Source organism: Castor canadensis, chromosome 4 (assembly GCF_047511655.1).
Source record: "Castor canadensis chromosome 4, mCasCan1.hap1v2, whole genome shotgun sequence".
In the NCBI taxonomy this organism is placed as follows: Eukaryota; Metazoa; Chordata; class Mammalia; order Rodentia; family Castoridae; genus Castor; species Castor canadensis.
In genome coordinates this window covers 7,434,450-7,446,748 of record NC_133389.1, presented here as the reverse complement: position 1 = coordinate 7,446,748, position 12,299 = coordinate 7,434,450, and the positions used below count along the sequence as shown (strand labels likewise).

General features: G+C 38.6%; 1 long non-coding RNA gene across 13 annotated transcripts in view; it reads left to right on the top strand.

Moving 5' to 3' along the window:
* The window catches only part of LOC141422445 (uncharacterized), a 178,865-nt gene that overhangs the window by 152,266 nt on the left and 14,300 nt on the right, over positions 1-12,299 (top strand). For 10 of the 13 annotated variants that reach the window (XR_012446984.1, XR_012446993.1, XR_012446988.1 and 7 more), the window contains 2 exons: positions 51-119; positions 2,652-6,238. This is a non-coding gene — a long non-coding RNA (uncharacterized lncRNA). Of the gene's footprint in view, positions 1-50; positions 120-395; positions 495-2,651; positions 6,239-12,299 lie in introns of those variants that run through there. The other 3 variants (XR_012446985.1, XR_012446980.1, XR_012446989.1) reach the window with 3 other exon arrangements.

Sequence of the window (12,299 nt, the reverse complement as noted above, 5' to 3'; positions counted from 1 at the left end):
TAAATTAAATTAGCATTATTTTTAACCAGAAGATACAATGTGTTTTATAGTTTGGATCTAAAATGCACCCAGAAGCTCATGTTTTGAAGTCTTGGATCCAAGTGCTACAATGTTGAAAGGTATGTATGTCTTTTGGGAAGTTACTGGATCATAAGGACTCTGACTATATCAATGGATTAATCCATGGAAAGTCCATTCATGATTTGATGGGTTATTGGAAAATTATGGAATCTGAGGAAGTGGAACGTAATTGGAAGATAGGTTACAGGGGTGACAAAGTATATTTTGTCCCCCTCCCTTTACCTTGCTGTCTCTCTCCTCTCTCCAATCTCTCTCTCTGATTGAGGTCATCATCATCTTTGTTCTACTACAAATGATCTTTTCCCTTTCTACAGGTCTAGAATCAATGGATTCAAGCAACAATGGCATAAAGCCTGTGGAACCTCTAGCCAAAAAAAAAAAAAAAAAACCTTTCTTTAAGTTGGTTTTCTCAGGTATTTTCTTATAGTGATGGAACACTAATACAAAATGCTTATTCCAATTTTTTTTAAAGCTTGTAAAGTAAAGTAAACATGGGTAAAATTCTAACTATTCAGAAACAACATCTGAGATTTGGTTCATATTGTTTCAACTATCTGAGGGAAATTCTTCAAATACTACCAAGCTTTCTAAGTTGATCAGAAAGAATTCATGATTATAGGAATAGAGAGCTAATCATAACAGATTTAACCTTTTCCATATTCCTGATGGAAAATCATTGAAAATAAGTAACAAATCAAATTTATGTGATGTTTCACCAGACCAAGAACACCAAGAAATAGTTCTCTGATTAGTGTGTCAAATGATTCAAAGGAGGTGTGTATGAGCATTAGATACAGAGTTACTGATTTAATTATTAACTTAGTATGGAAGTGAATGTGAAGTAGTCAGAATGTAAGAAGGTTAAAAACTATTTATTGAAAAGTAGACCTAAAGAATTAGTATAAAAAGATGCATTGAGGATGTTGAGTAAGTAAGACTATTCTGGAAAACAGTCTTGCTTACAAAAATATTCATGTACTCAGAGATTTTTCAGACTTAAAATGGTAAAATGTAAAGTGCTTTTTCTCAAATACATCACAGTTACAGTTTTAAAGAAGTGTACTTAACATTTAATTATTTATGATTCTTTACAGTATGTTATGGTGTTGAATATATTATTTCTATATGCGCTTTAAAAGAGTTTATATATGTAATTTTGCCAGTAAAAAAAAAATATAGCCCTATTATGTTAAGCCCACAACGATCTAAAACTGTCTGCCATTAGTGTGCCTTGATTACTGTTTTTAATCAAAGATTCCCAGCCAGAATCATCAAGAGACATAAACAAAAATACTGAATATAATCTTGCCACTTTTCTTTATGATATACATTAAAAACCAGTGAGACAGCAACTAATATAAAATAATTTGAAACATTTCTCTGAATTGTCCTAGAAATATCACAACACTCATTCTCATTGGTTTCTTCTTTAATTTGTACATTATTCATGAATTCTACATGGGGGTGGCATACAGGCTTCTTTGTAAGTTAGCCATTATTTTGAAACTTTTCATTCTGCTTCCTTTTTCTTTCCCCGTGATACTTAATGATTACAGTCTATTTCATCATATGTTAGCCTGGCATTTCACCACTATGTGTTGCCATTTTTGAAAGTATAACTCCTCACATTTATTTTACTTCTTTTTTTAAATAATTCAAGAAATATGGTTAGAACCGTATTAAATATTCACATAGAATATTAAATATTAATTCATATAAAGCAAAACCAACTTAAAATTTCTTCTCTTCTCTCTGTTGAAATGCTGGCTTTCCTTGTGGACAGCTTTCCCCTCTCTTGCTTTCTCACTTGGACATGTCACCCACAATGATGGCTCTAACTAAAGAGGCCACTGTACCTCATTAGCTTTTGGTCAAAACTATCCTGAGAATTTCAGAACTATACTTAATGTTTGCCAACATGCATTTCCTTCTTTTCTCACAGGGGCTTCAAACTCAGCATTTCCAAAAAGCATTATGTCTCTATCTTTTCAAACTTGTACCTTCTACATTCATGGACATAGCTAGTCTATAATATCTACATGTCCCTCTATGAGGGCATCATTGTAGGTGAAAAACCACGTTCTTCTTTCTAAAAGACAAAGGCATAGGTGATACTGGAGCTTGTGCTTCTGTGGCAATTATGGAGGCTATCCTGGGTTCAGTGCTTGCTACCGAACTAAGAAGCCCTTTCTTTCAATGTTTTCTAGTTCTCATTCTCTGCCAGTAGCAGATGTGTGAAAAGGAAGTCACATAAAAGTATAGTCCCTTTATTCCACCCTCCAAAGAGGCAGCATTTCCTCCTTTTCTCAGTTATGTTTTAAAGAACACAAAGCCTCTAAAAAATGCTACACATTTTGTAGTTTTGTTGTGTCCCAGTCTTCTTTTTTCCCACCTTGCATTCCCCATAGACACAAAAATTATAATAAGCAACTAGGCTTAATAGGTATCCAAATACCTATTGGCCACGTGGAAAGGATCTATGAAGCAGAGGCATTAAGGCTGGTATAAGATTTGCAGAAAGTATTCTTAAGATAACACTTCCTTGTCCACTTCTCTTTTCTTCTCAACAGGGAGGTAGGTGGTACTGATACTCATTCCCTCTGAAGCTTTTGTTGTCTGCAGGAAGCAGAGTGTACGATCATTATCTGTTGGACATCAACACTTGTAGACCCACCCAGTAGCTGTTAGAAGAAATGACAAAAAACATTGAGATATTGCATGAGAAGCAAGGAAAGTCAATGAAATTCTCTTCAATCAATTACAATTAATTACAAGCCACAGATAGACTGGACTCTAGGAAAATAAATGCAGAGGGGCTGGATGGTCACCCTCAGACTTGATGAAGGTACCTCATTACTGGTTTCTGATTAGGGATTTAAGAGACAAATTCTACTTCCCTCAGGAAGTCTGTTGAAGAGACATAACTGAAGACCTAAAATCTACATCTAAAAAATAGAACCATTCTACATTTTCAGTACACTGGAGCTCAGCAACCATGCAACACTGGGGAGGAAAACAGCAAAAGAGAAAGCAGCAGAAGCTGACCACATATGGATGGAGCTTAAGTGCAATGGTCCTGTGTGAAATGGAAGAAAAGGGTAGGGAAATAGGAGAGGAGAGGAAACCACTACACAATCTCTCAAAGCTCTAAACACTTTGAGGAGACAGTTGTTCAACATTTCTCTCTTTAGCTTGTACCTGGCTAATACCTTATTATGGTTCTGAAAATTCCTGCTTTCCAAAGCAAAAAACCAAAGGATTTTGGCAAATCATACATTTTATGACCTTGAGAGATTATTACATAGAAGTTACTTGTTAGGGTAATTTCTCCAGACAAATCACCAGGACTTAACCAGTGGATGAAATTTTATTCGTTAAAATTGAATTTTCCCAAAAGTGAGGCAGGTTTGGGACCACAAGGCATATTGCACCTGTATTTCAACCAGTGGATTTAAATTATCTTCTACTTGAAATCAGCATTGTTCACTGCTTCTTTGGGGCAGGTTCAATTTATACTTTGGTACTGCTCTCAGTGTGCTTACAAGGAACCTCCTTTCCTAACAATGATACTTAAGAAATTGGCTAACAGTGGCCTTCAGTATATTCTTTGTAGGAATTTTTCTCAAACAAAATTATGAGTAATTAATCCTAAGATTCAGTATTGACTTGTGGGGGCGGGGCACATAAAGGTTAGAGAGGTCTTTGTATTTTCTGGTTCTGATTCATTTTTTCATCTGTCTCTGAATGGGAATATGACACATTACTGGGATGTGGAAGTTCCTAAAATTCAAGTGGATCAAATTCTGCATGCCTAGCTGATATTGATAGGATCAGTGACCTATAAAATCTTTGAAAGGCAGATAGCTCACTACTTGTAGGGAATAATCCCACTATGAACATATTAATATTCTTGCTACTCATTCCTTATTTATATGTAATATTTCCATTTATGTTGTATGTGGTGGAAACAATCCACCCCCTTATTTTCTTCAAACAGTCCTCTTTCAGCATGGTTGTGTTTGAATCTTTTCACTGACAACAGCGAGAAATTACCAAATCACTTCAATACTCCATGCTCCTCTTGAAAATATATTCTGTTTACTTCTGCCGTATGGCCTCTTCTCTTGGTTGCCAAGTAACTTAGACAAAAAATTGGTGTGCATTTGTGTTAGACATGTAGGTCATTGTAGTAAGGATTTGTAGCTAAAGTCCTAACTTTATATTTTGACAATTTTTTAAATGTAGCATTTTAGCTTACATACATTTGCATTATACCTGAAATTTTCCCTGGAATAATAATAAGAAGAATATAATAAATGAAAGTAACTTTTTCCCTGAAAGAAGTTCATTATTTTTCCTGCCTTTGAATTAAGCTAATTTTTGACTAAATTGACCAGTTATGTGAATGATGAATAGGGCTTTTTATCATCTCTAACCAAAATCGAACTAGCAAAAACTAAAGGTAGAATCACAAGATAACATTAATCCTGTGTTCAGAACTTGTCTTTCAATGTTATCACTATTAACATTTTGATGTTTAAAATTGAATTTCAATTTTAGATACTGACTCAGTTAAGAGCATGAAATGACCACCACCTTAGATGTGCCTATATAATTCCTGCTAAATAGTGAAATCGGGAGCTAGAATAATTTCTGATATTTAGATAGTTATTCTGAGATCTATTATTTTCTAACAAGAAGATTCTTTTTCTTTTAATCTGTCCTCTTAAAATCTGAAAATTTTGATAGTAACAATGAGAATAGGCAATAACCAACTGAAATAAGTTTAGTTTATTTCTTTAGTTCTTTTGATAACAGTAAGTCGAAACTTTTAAGTTAATTATGTGCATTGATGATGACAGCCAATAGCAAAATCATTTTAACTTTGAAGATTTTGTTGTCATTGTTTTTGGTATATGTTATAATTGAAGTCAGAAAATAATTACCTCTATTATAAAAGATTCCTTTTTATATTCCTTATTCCCACACCTGGTGCATGAGAGAAGATGGGGTTACAGGAGGGGCCAGCTTGGGTCTGTTTTACATATAAGTCCCTTCAGTTCCCCTCAGAGGCAGCAAGACATACCTGCCTCCAGGTAACACCTGTATTATGACTGTGTAAACATCAGGATAAAGTACTCACTCTATTTTAGTTTTAACTTCTTTTGGGATTTTCCTACACCCTCTACATATGAGGATAATGTAGTTCATTGGGTATATGTAATTTGCCAAGTTTTGTTATTACCATGAAACCCAATTATTATAGAAAAAGAAAGATTGCTCCCATAAATACACTCATGCTAATCTTGTTTCAGACTAGCATTACAGGTACTGTCCCAGGAATAACAATTGCTCGGCAGGTACAAGGTAGAAGGAAATTTTGCCTGATGAAAGAAAAATGTTTATACAGGCAAGGACATTCTTAGAGCAGATTGTGGAATAATTTTTGTCTGCTATTTGTGTTGTTAATGATATATACTGACTACACAATGAGAATTTCCAAGTAATATGAATAGCTGTATATGCATTAAATAAGAGTAGATGTGATCTTAAAAACACATTTCAAACATTAGCTTTCTAAATCCAATAATTTAAAGAGATGTGTAGCTATGATGAGTTGAAATATACAGTTAGATTTTTAAACAGAGATTGAGATGTATTTCATATTTAGAAGTAACTCAATCAACACATTCTTACCTCTTTTGAGACAGGGTATCACTTTGTGGTGTAGGCTAGCCTTATATTTGCAATCCTCCTGCATCAATCTAAGCCTCCCAAGTGCTGAGATCACGGGCACTAACTACTGTGCACAGCTTCATAATAAACTCGCTTTATAAACTCAAGTTTCAAAATACACACTGCATGTGTAGTTATGCAGAATACTGTATTTGTCTAGAAATATTTGATTGTTTTTCTATTTATACTCTTAATTGCAGTAATTGAAATAAATATATGTATTAATTTATACAAATTGCATTATATTCACATATAACTTAGAACTGATATTTAGCATGTATTATTTTGACAATCTGAGAATAAAAATTTCTGTAGGATTTGGAATGTATATGCCTCTTCAAATATGCCAAAGGAACACAGAATCCTGCACCTATTTCCTCCAGCTTCTTATAAAATAAAATTTTAAATGCACCAACTTCAATCTGGTTGCCCATCTGAAATTTCCTACAATGCCTAGTTGGGATTGTGTATTTTAAGATGAAACATTGTGATGAAATGTACTCTATTATGCATTAATTACTACATTCTTCTCCATTGTCCCAAAGGAGATAGTTTCTGCTCTAAATGCATTGCATTTGTGGATTCTTGTGAGTCTGTATGGCTTCTGAAAATTTTCTAGGATAACAGGTTTCAGTATCAACCCAAGCAGACTTGGAAGCAAGTGACGTACACCAATTTAATGGTACACTAAGGATGGAGATATAGCTCTTCCCTATAAAATAAAGATTAGTGAGTAGAAAAGGGAATACAATATTTATGAGAGCAAAAAAACCTTTGGTTCTATACTCAACTCATCTATTTGTCTAACATATACTACAGAATAATCTTAAATAAAGGAAGATATTTCCTAGACCTCCATTGCCAAACTATCATCTATAGCTTTGAGACAAGAACTTTTTCTCTTCCAGTATTAAGAGAATTTTGCTCTAAAAAATCATATATTATTGTTGGAAGAGACAAGTAGGCTCAGTAACTTCCACACTAAGACTGGATATGGGCCAAAGTGGCTTAAACTGAGTCATTGCTTATAAAGAAAAATGGAGAACTGGATAGAAGAGTGAAGTGAAGACTGAAATCTCTGCTTCTGATTTGTCCTAAGAGCTGATGGGTCTACTATTGTATGGCTTAGAAGAATAGAGCCTGAACTCCTAGAGAACCTTCCCCTTGTCAGCCACTGCCCCAGGCCAAGCCTTGCCTGAGTAAACCCATAACAGCCTACTTTAAATGGACTATATTGGACCAGGGAATGGGTGTCATGTACAGAGGTCATGATATGCTGAAGACTGACAAATCTTCCATCCATTTCTGTGCTGTGTACTTCTCTTTCCCCACGTTTACAGTGGGTTTTTTGCTCTTGTGTGATTGAACTCACACTTTTCACCTTACAATCAGAATTAATTTTACTTAGAAGGGTAAAATGTGTTATTTCTGTCTTTTAAATGTTAAACAGTTCTAACTCTATAAGTTCTACTAGAGTTTTCTCATAAAAGTGTTACTCTGTGCATTATATGGAATAAGGAATCTTTACAGGTATTAGACCATATGCGATTTGGGCTTGTCAGAAATCTATGAAAAGTAGATGAATTTGTCACTGAAGTTGTGATAGGCAAGCCAGGTTGGCAGACAGGATCTACAGTGGGGCTGAAAAAATACGAATTGATTTATTTAGGATGAATTAAAATCTATAAGAGCAGTTTATCCTTAACAACCGTTTATGGTTCTGAGAAACAAAGGTACCTACCTTTCTTCATCCTGGGTGATGTGGTTGCCTGAGAGGGAAGCTGACAGCTCAGAACTCATAGAGTTCAAGGATAGATTCTGTGCTTTGGACCTGGTGGATGTTCACACAAACAAGGGAAGTAACAGACTATGTGACCCATTCCTGCATCCAGCCCCTATACTGAAACTATGATGCATAAGAATGATAGCTTCTTCATTTCTGCTTCTAAAATCACAAACACATCTATACTATAGCTAATCCCAATCTGAAACGACACAGAAAGGGAATCCCAATTAAGGTAGTTTCAGCTCTGTAAGACAGTCCAAGGTGTCACTATTATATAATTTGTCAACTTGGCATCGTGTGCACCTCTTTTGCTTTTATTTATTCTCTAAATAAACACTTCGGTAAAATCACACCCTCTTATGGTGATGTAACTATCATGCAACTAAAGAGCCTACCGATCATCTCCTAAAAGAGATTAAATAGACCTTTATCAACTTTAGTGATCATCATTCTGCCACTAGTTTATTGTATAACCCCTTTGACATCCTGTATCTTAAATGTTTGAAGTTTAAACTGATAGAACAATGATGTCGCCATTTTGTGAATCAGCCAAAATGGCAGCCCCGCCGTTAAACAAATTCCCGTGCTCTAAGACAGCCCCACCCTACCAGAGACTACTGCACATGCGCTAACCTCCTTACCCTCCCCTTCTATAAAAGCCACTGCTTGCCCAGGCTCAGGGCTGCGCCATCTTTTCCCCAGCCAGCCTGGCAGTTTGGGCCTGCCATTAAACCTTGCTCTATGGATGTGAAACTTTTCTCATGAGCTTTCTTTGAGAGCAGAGTTTTTCCTAAATTTGGTGCCGAAACCCGGGATCGGGTTGAGTTCCCAGCACTGACCTTGCTCTCCCGGCTTTCCTCCGGGATCTGAGCTGCTTTACCAGGACCCCTGATCCTAGAAAGTGCCACTCTCTCACTAGCTCACAGGGAAGTTCCTTCACCCTAGCGTGCCTCTAACCACCTTTCACCACTGGCCAATCTTCCCTTAAGGTCCTCTCTCCCTCAGTGAGTCCTCCTCACATGCAGAGCTGTGGTCTCTTCTTATTTCCTCGAAAACCCTAGCTCTAGGTCGCAGCTTGCTCTCATCCCAGGAACTGGGTTCCCCACTTGGGACTGTGGATGCCCCAGTAGTGAAGACTTTCCTTCTGGGGGTTGTTTTCCACATTTCTCTCTCTCTCCTGAGGACCTGATATTTCGGGGACGCCCGCCATATCTCTCCTCAGGTCAGGCCTTCACCATGGGAGTTGGACCATCCCAAATTCCTTCAGACCCCCCTAATGGGATGTCTCCTGGCCAACCTTGGGCCCCTCCACCTAACGCCTGATCTTAAGCCACGAAAGCTCATTTTTCTCTGTAATCAGGCCTGGCCCCGATATCCATTGGACAATGCCTCCAAATGGTCACTTAATGGCACTTTCAATTCCAATTTTTTAAGGGATTTATACAATCTCTGTGAGCGTGCTGGTAAATAGAAAGAACTTTCCTATGTCCAATCCTTTCCCTATCTCTGCATTAAACCGTCCCTCTGTACTTTCTGTTCCCCTGCACAGATTCTATTAGCCTGTAAACCAGTTTCTAAATCAGCAAATTCCTCTCCCAAAACTCCTCCTTCCCCATGTAAGCAGACTTCTTGCACTGCTTACCATGCCTATCTCCTCCTATCTTCCTGAAAAACTTTCCCTGTCATGGAGCTAAGCAAGCCACTCCTTGCCAACTCTGGTATCAAGCGGTTCCAGCTCTGGAGAGCTCATGCTCCCTTCTGGTTTGCTAAGACAAAGCCCCGGATTTATTTGGCGACCAGAGAGTGGAGGTTTTGTTTTGCTGAAAGCCTTCCAGTACCAATCAATGGGGGCAACCTACAGACACAGGTGATGGCTAATCCCTCAGGCCTGTGTCATGCCTCCAGGCTCTGCCTTCCCCTCCCTTACCTAAGATGTCAGCACACTTTTTCTGCCTCCTCCATGGTCCCACCACGTGTCCTTTGTCTCTGTCTGACTTCCCCTCCCTGGGCTTACTGGGACCCTGCTTCCCATGAAAACCTGTAGCATGGTATCTTATGACTTAAGTTATTACAACTAGTTTGCCAGGCCTCTCAGTCTAAAGTAACTTTAAATCAGCTGCTTTACAAAAGCGCTTGCAAAAACCTGCAGCTGCCACACTTATGCTTTAACTCCACCCCCACAAGGGGAGGAGGGAAAGCAAACAGGCGCACCTATGCACAGAATGCCAGCTCCTGGACACAGCAAAAACGCCTGCCATAGCTAAGAAAATCCATAGAGAGGACCCAGCAAATCCTGGGCTGCCAGCCACACGTGGCGATGGCTGTGGCCTGCCACCACTTCCCCTAGAATAAACACACGCAGAGTACAGGGAAGCGGGGAGGGGCGACAGGCCGCAGGATCAGACCAAGGCAGCCAGGGTCATTTGTCCCAGGTGTGTGTGGAGGGAGTGGCACCTTGCACAAGCCCTCTCCTAGCCCCACCTCACACCTCAGGGCATCAGACCCTTGTAAGTCAATTGTTAGCTCAAGGTTATAGGTCCAGAAATAACTAAATAGACATTACTGTGGTCTCTAAACTTCTCATTTAGAATTTTCTATACCTTTGGCCTCAGCATAAATTTTTCCCTCCAATTATTAACACTAGTTGTCCCATATGGCACTGTTATTGGCCTGAAATGTCCTCTGAATGCCCTTCTCTAACTTTACAAATGATTTCTTCATTAAAAAGATAGTCTTTATTAAAGAGGCTGCCTGCTGTTAGCTAAAAGACAGGATCCTAACGTTTTGTTCTTTCTAGATGGGACCTGCATCTTCCAGTCTTCTGGCTGGTAGATGTTGGAAGCTTTGTACTGAGGTCGGCCTCAGTATGCCTTGGGTGACCAAGAGAAGTGGCTTTCACAGGGCTCCTTAAATTACAATAGACCTTTTCTATAAAAGTAAAAAAAAAAGTAAACTGAGGTCCCCTATACAAATTTCTCTCATTAGAAAAGCAATGGGTTCTGGCCCAGGCCACTCAGGTCGGAAATGATTATATGGCTCAAGCAGTAGAATGCAGCTTTACAAGCATAAAGTCCTGAGTTCAAGCCCAGTACAGCCAAAGTAAGAAATAATAATAATATTTGGGGCTGTGGTAGCAGCTCAATGGGAGAATGTCTGCCCAGCATGTGCAAAGTGCTGGGTTCAATTCCCTAGCATTACTAAAAAAATAAAAAATGGTAAAGAAGATAAGTGGCATTAATGTCACTTCAGTCATCTCATAGTGGAAAAACATAGTTTAACCTAGACCAGATCCCCCATTCTTCAAGAGAGGAAACTGAAGCCCAGAACAGTTCAGAGACTTGCTCTCCAGAGTGTCAGGTGTCAATGTAAAATAACATCTTTACTTTACAGCAACAACCTATCAGAAAGCATACCACAGTAGACTCAGAGTCACAGGTGAGAGAATTTCTCCTCAAAGATAAATTTCTAACAGTCAGCCCCAGATATTCATAAAAAACTCAGACTGTGGCTGAAGGGAAAAGTCATTGAGCCAAGTAATACTGCTAGCCATGTCTGTATTTATGGCTATGTCTGTATGTCTGGGACCTTACTAACAGGAGAGAAAAAGATAAGAGACACCATGGCCTCATTGCGGCTCTCAGAGAGGGCCCCACCCGACTGGGGCCTGCATCCTGAACTTGCTACAGTGGTGGACAGGAGGGGCACTTCTGCAGAGAACGCTTAAGGGGGGACAGCCCTGGAGACAGCCCCACCCCCAACCAGGACCCTGCCCTCTGCAAGGGTAACCACTGAAGGTCTAAGTGCCCCCTGCCTCCTGATGGAAGGTGAGGTGCCACCTCTTATGCATTGATGGGTCCCAGCCTCCTGGCCACACTCTACTTCTTGGTATCAATGTTGAGGAGCCATAATGGCAGAAAAACAAAAGGTCATTTTCCTCCTAGACAGTGGAGACGATTTCTCTGTTTTACCTTTTTCTCCTGGTCACCAGTCCAATGACAAAAGTTATCGTTCGGGGAAAATCTGACTAGCCCCTAGAGTGCTAGTTTACCTGGCCTTTGTCCTGCTCTTGGGGAGACCTCCTCTTCTGTCACTCTTTCCTCGTAGTACCTGAAACTCCAGTGTCCCTGATGGGACAGGATTTACTATCTCAATTAAAAGCTCAAATTCTCCTCCCCCAAGGCAGCTATCTCTGCTGCCCCCTCCTTCAGAAACAAAGAAGATTCCACAGTGTGGACTAATGAGATGAGTGTAGGGTGAGCCAGGATGGCCCTCCCTATTCAAATAAAACTCAAAAATCCCTCACAGTTTCCACACCTAAAACAATATCCCCTCAAGCCTGAGGGAGATGAGGCCTATGCCTATTCCTTAAAACAATAAGGGCTACTAATTAGTTGCTCCAGCCCCTATAATAAATTTAAAATTCTTATAAAGTTAATTTTAAAACACGAGTTACAAAGTAAACAACTGGAAAGGATATAGATAGGTAATAAATGTATTTTTGAAAAGTTAAAGGAAAAATAAATGCTTTTGGATGAGAAAGGATTTTGTAAAAAAGGGTTTATCCTAAAGATTGTTTCAAATAGGAGGGATAAAAAAAGCCATCATAGGGTTTAGTATGTTATATAAAGGTCTAAGTAAGTTTTAAAAGTGCATAATAAAAAACTTCGGTATGTGATAAAGTTAAAGTTGAATATAA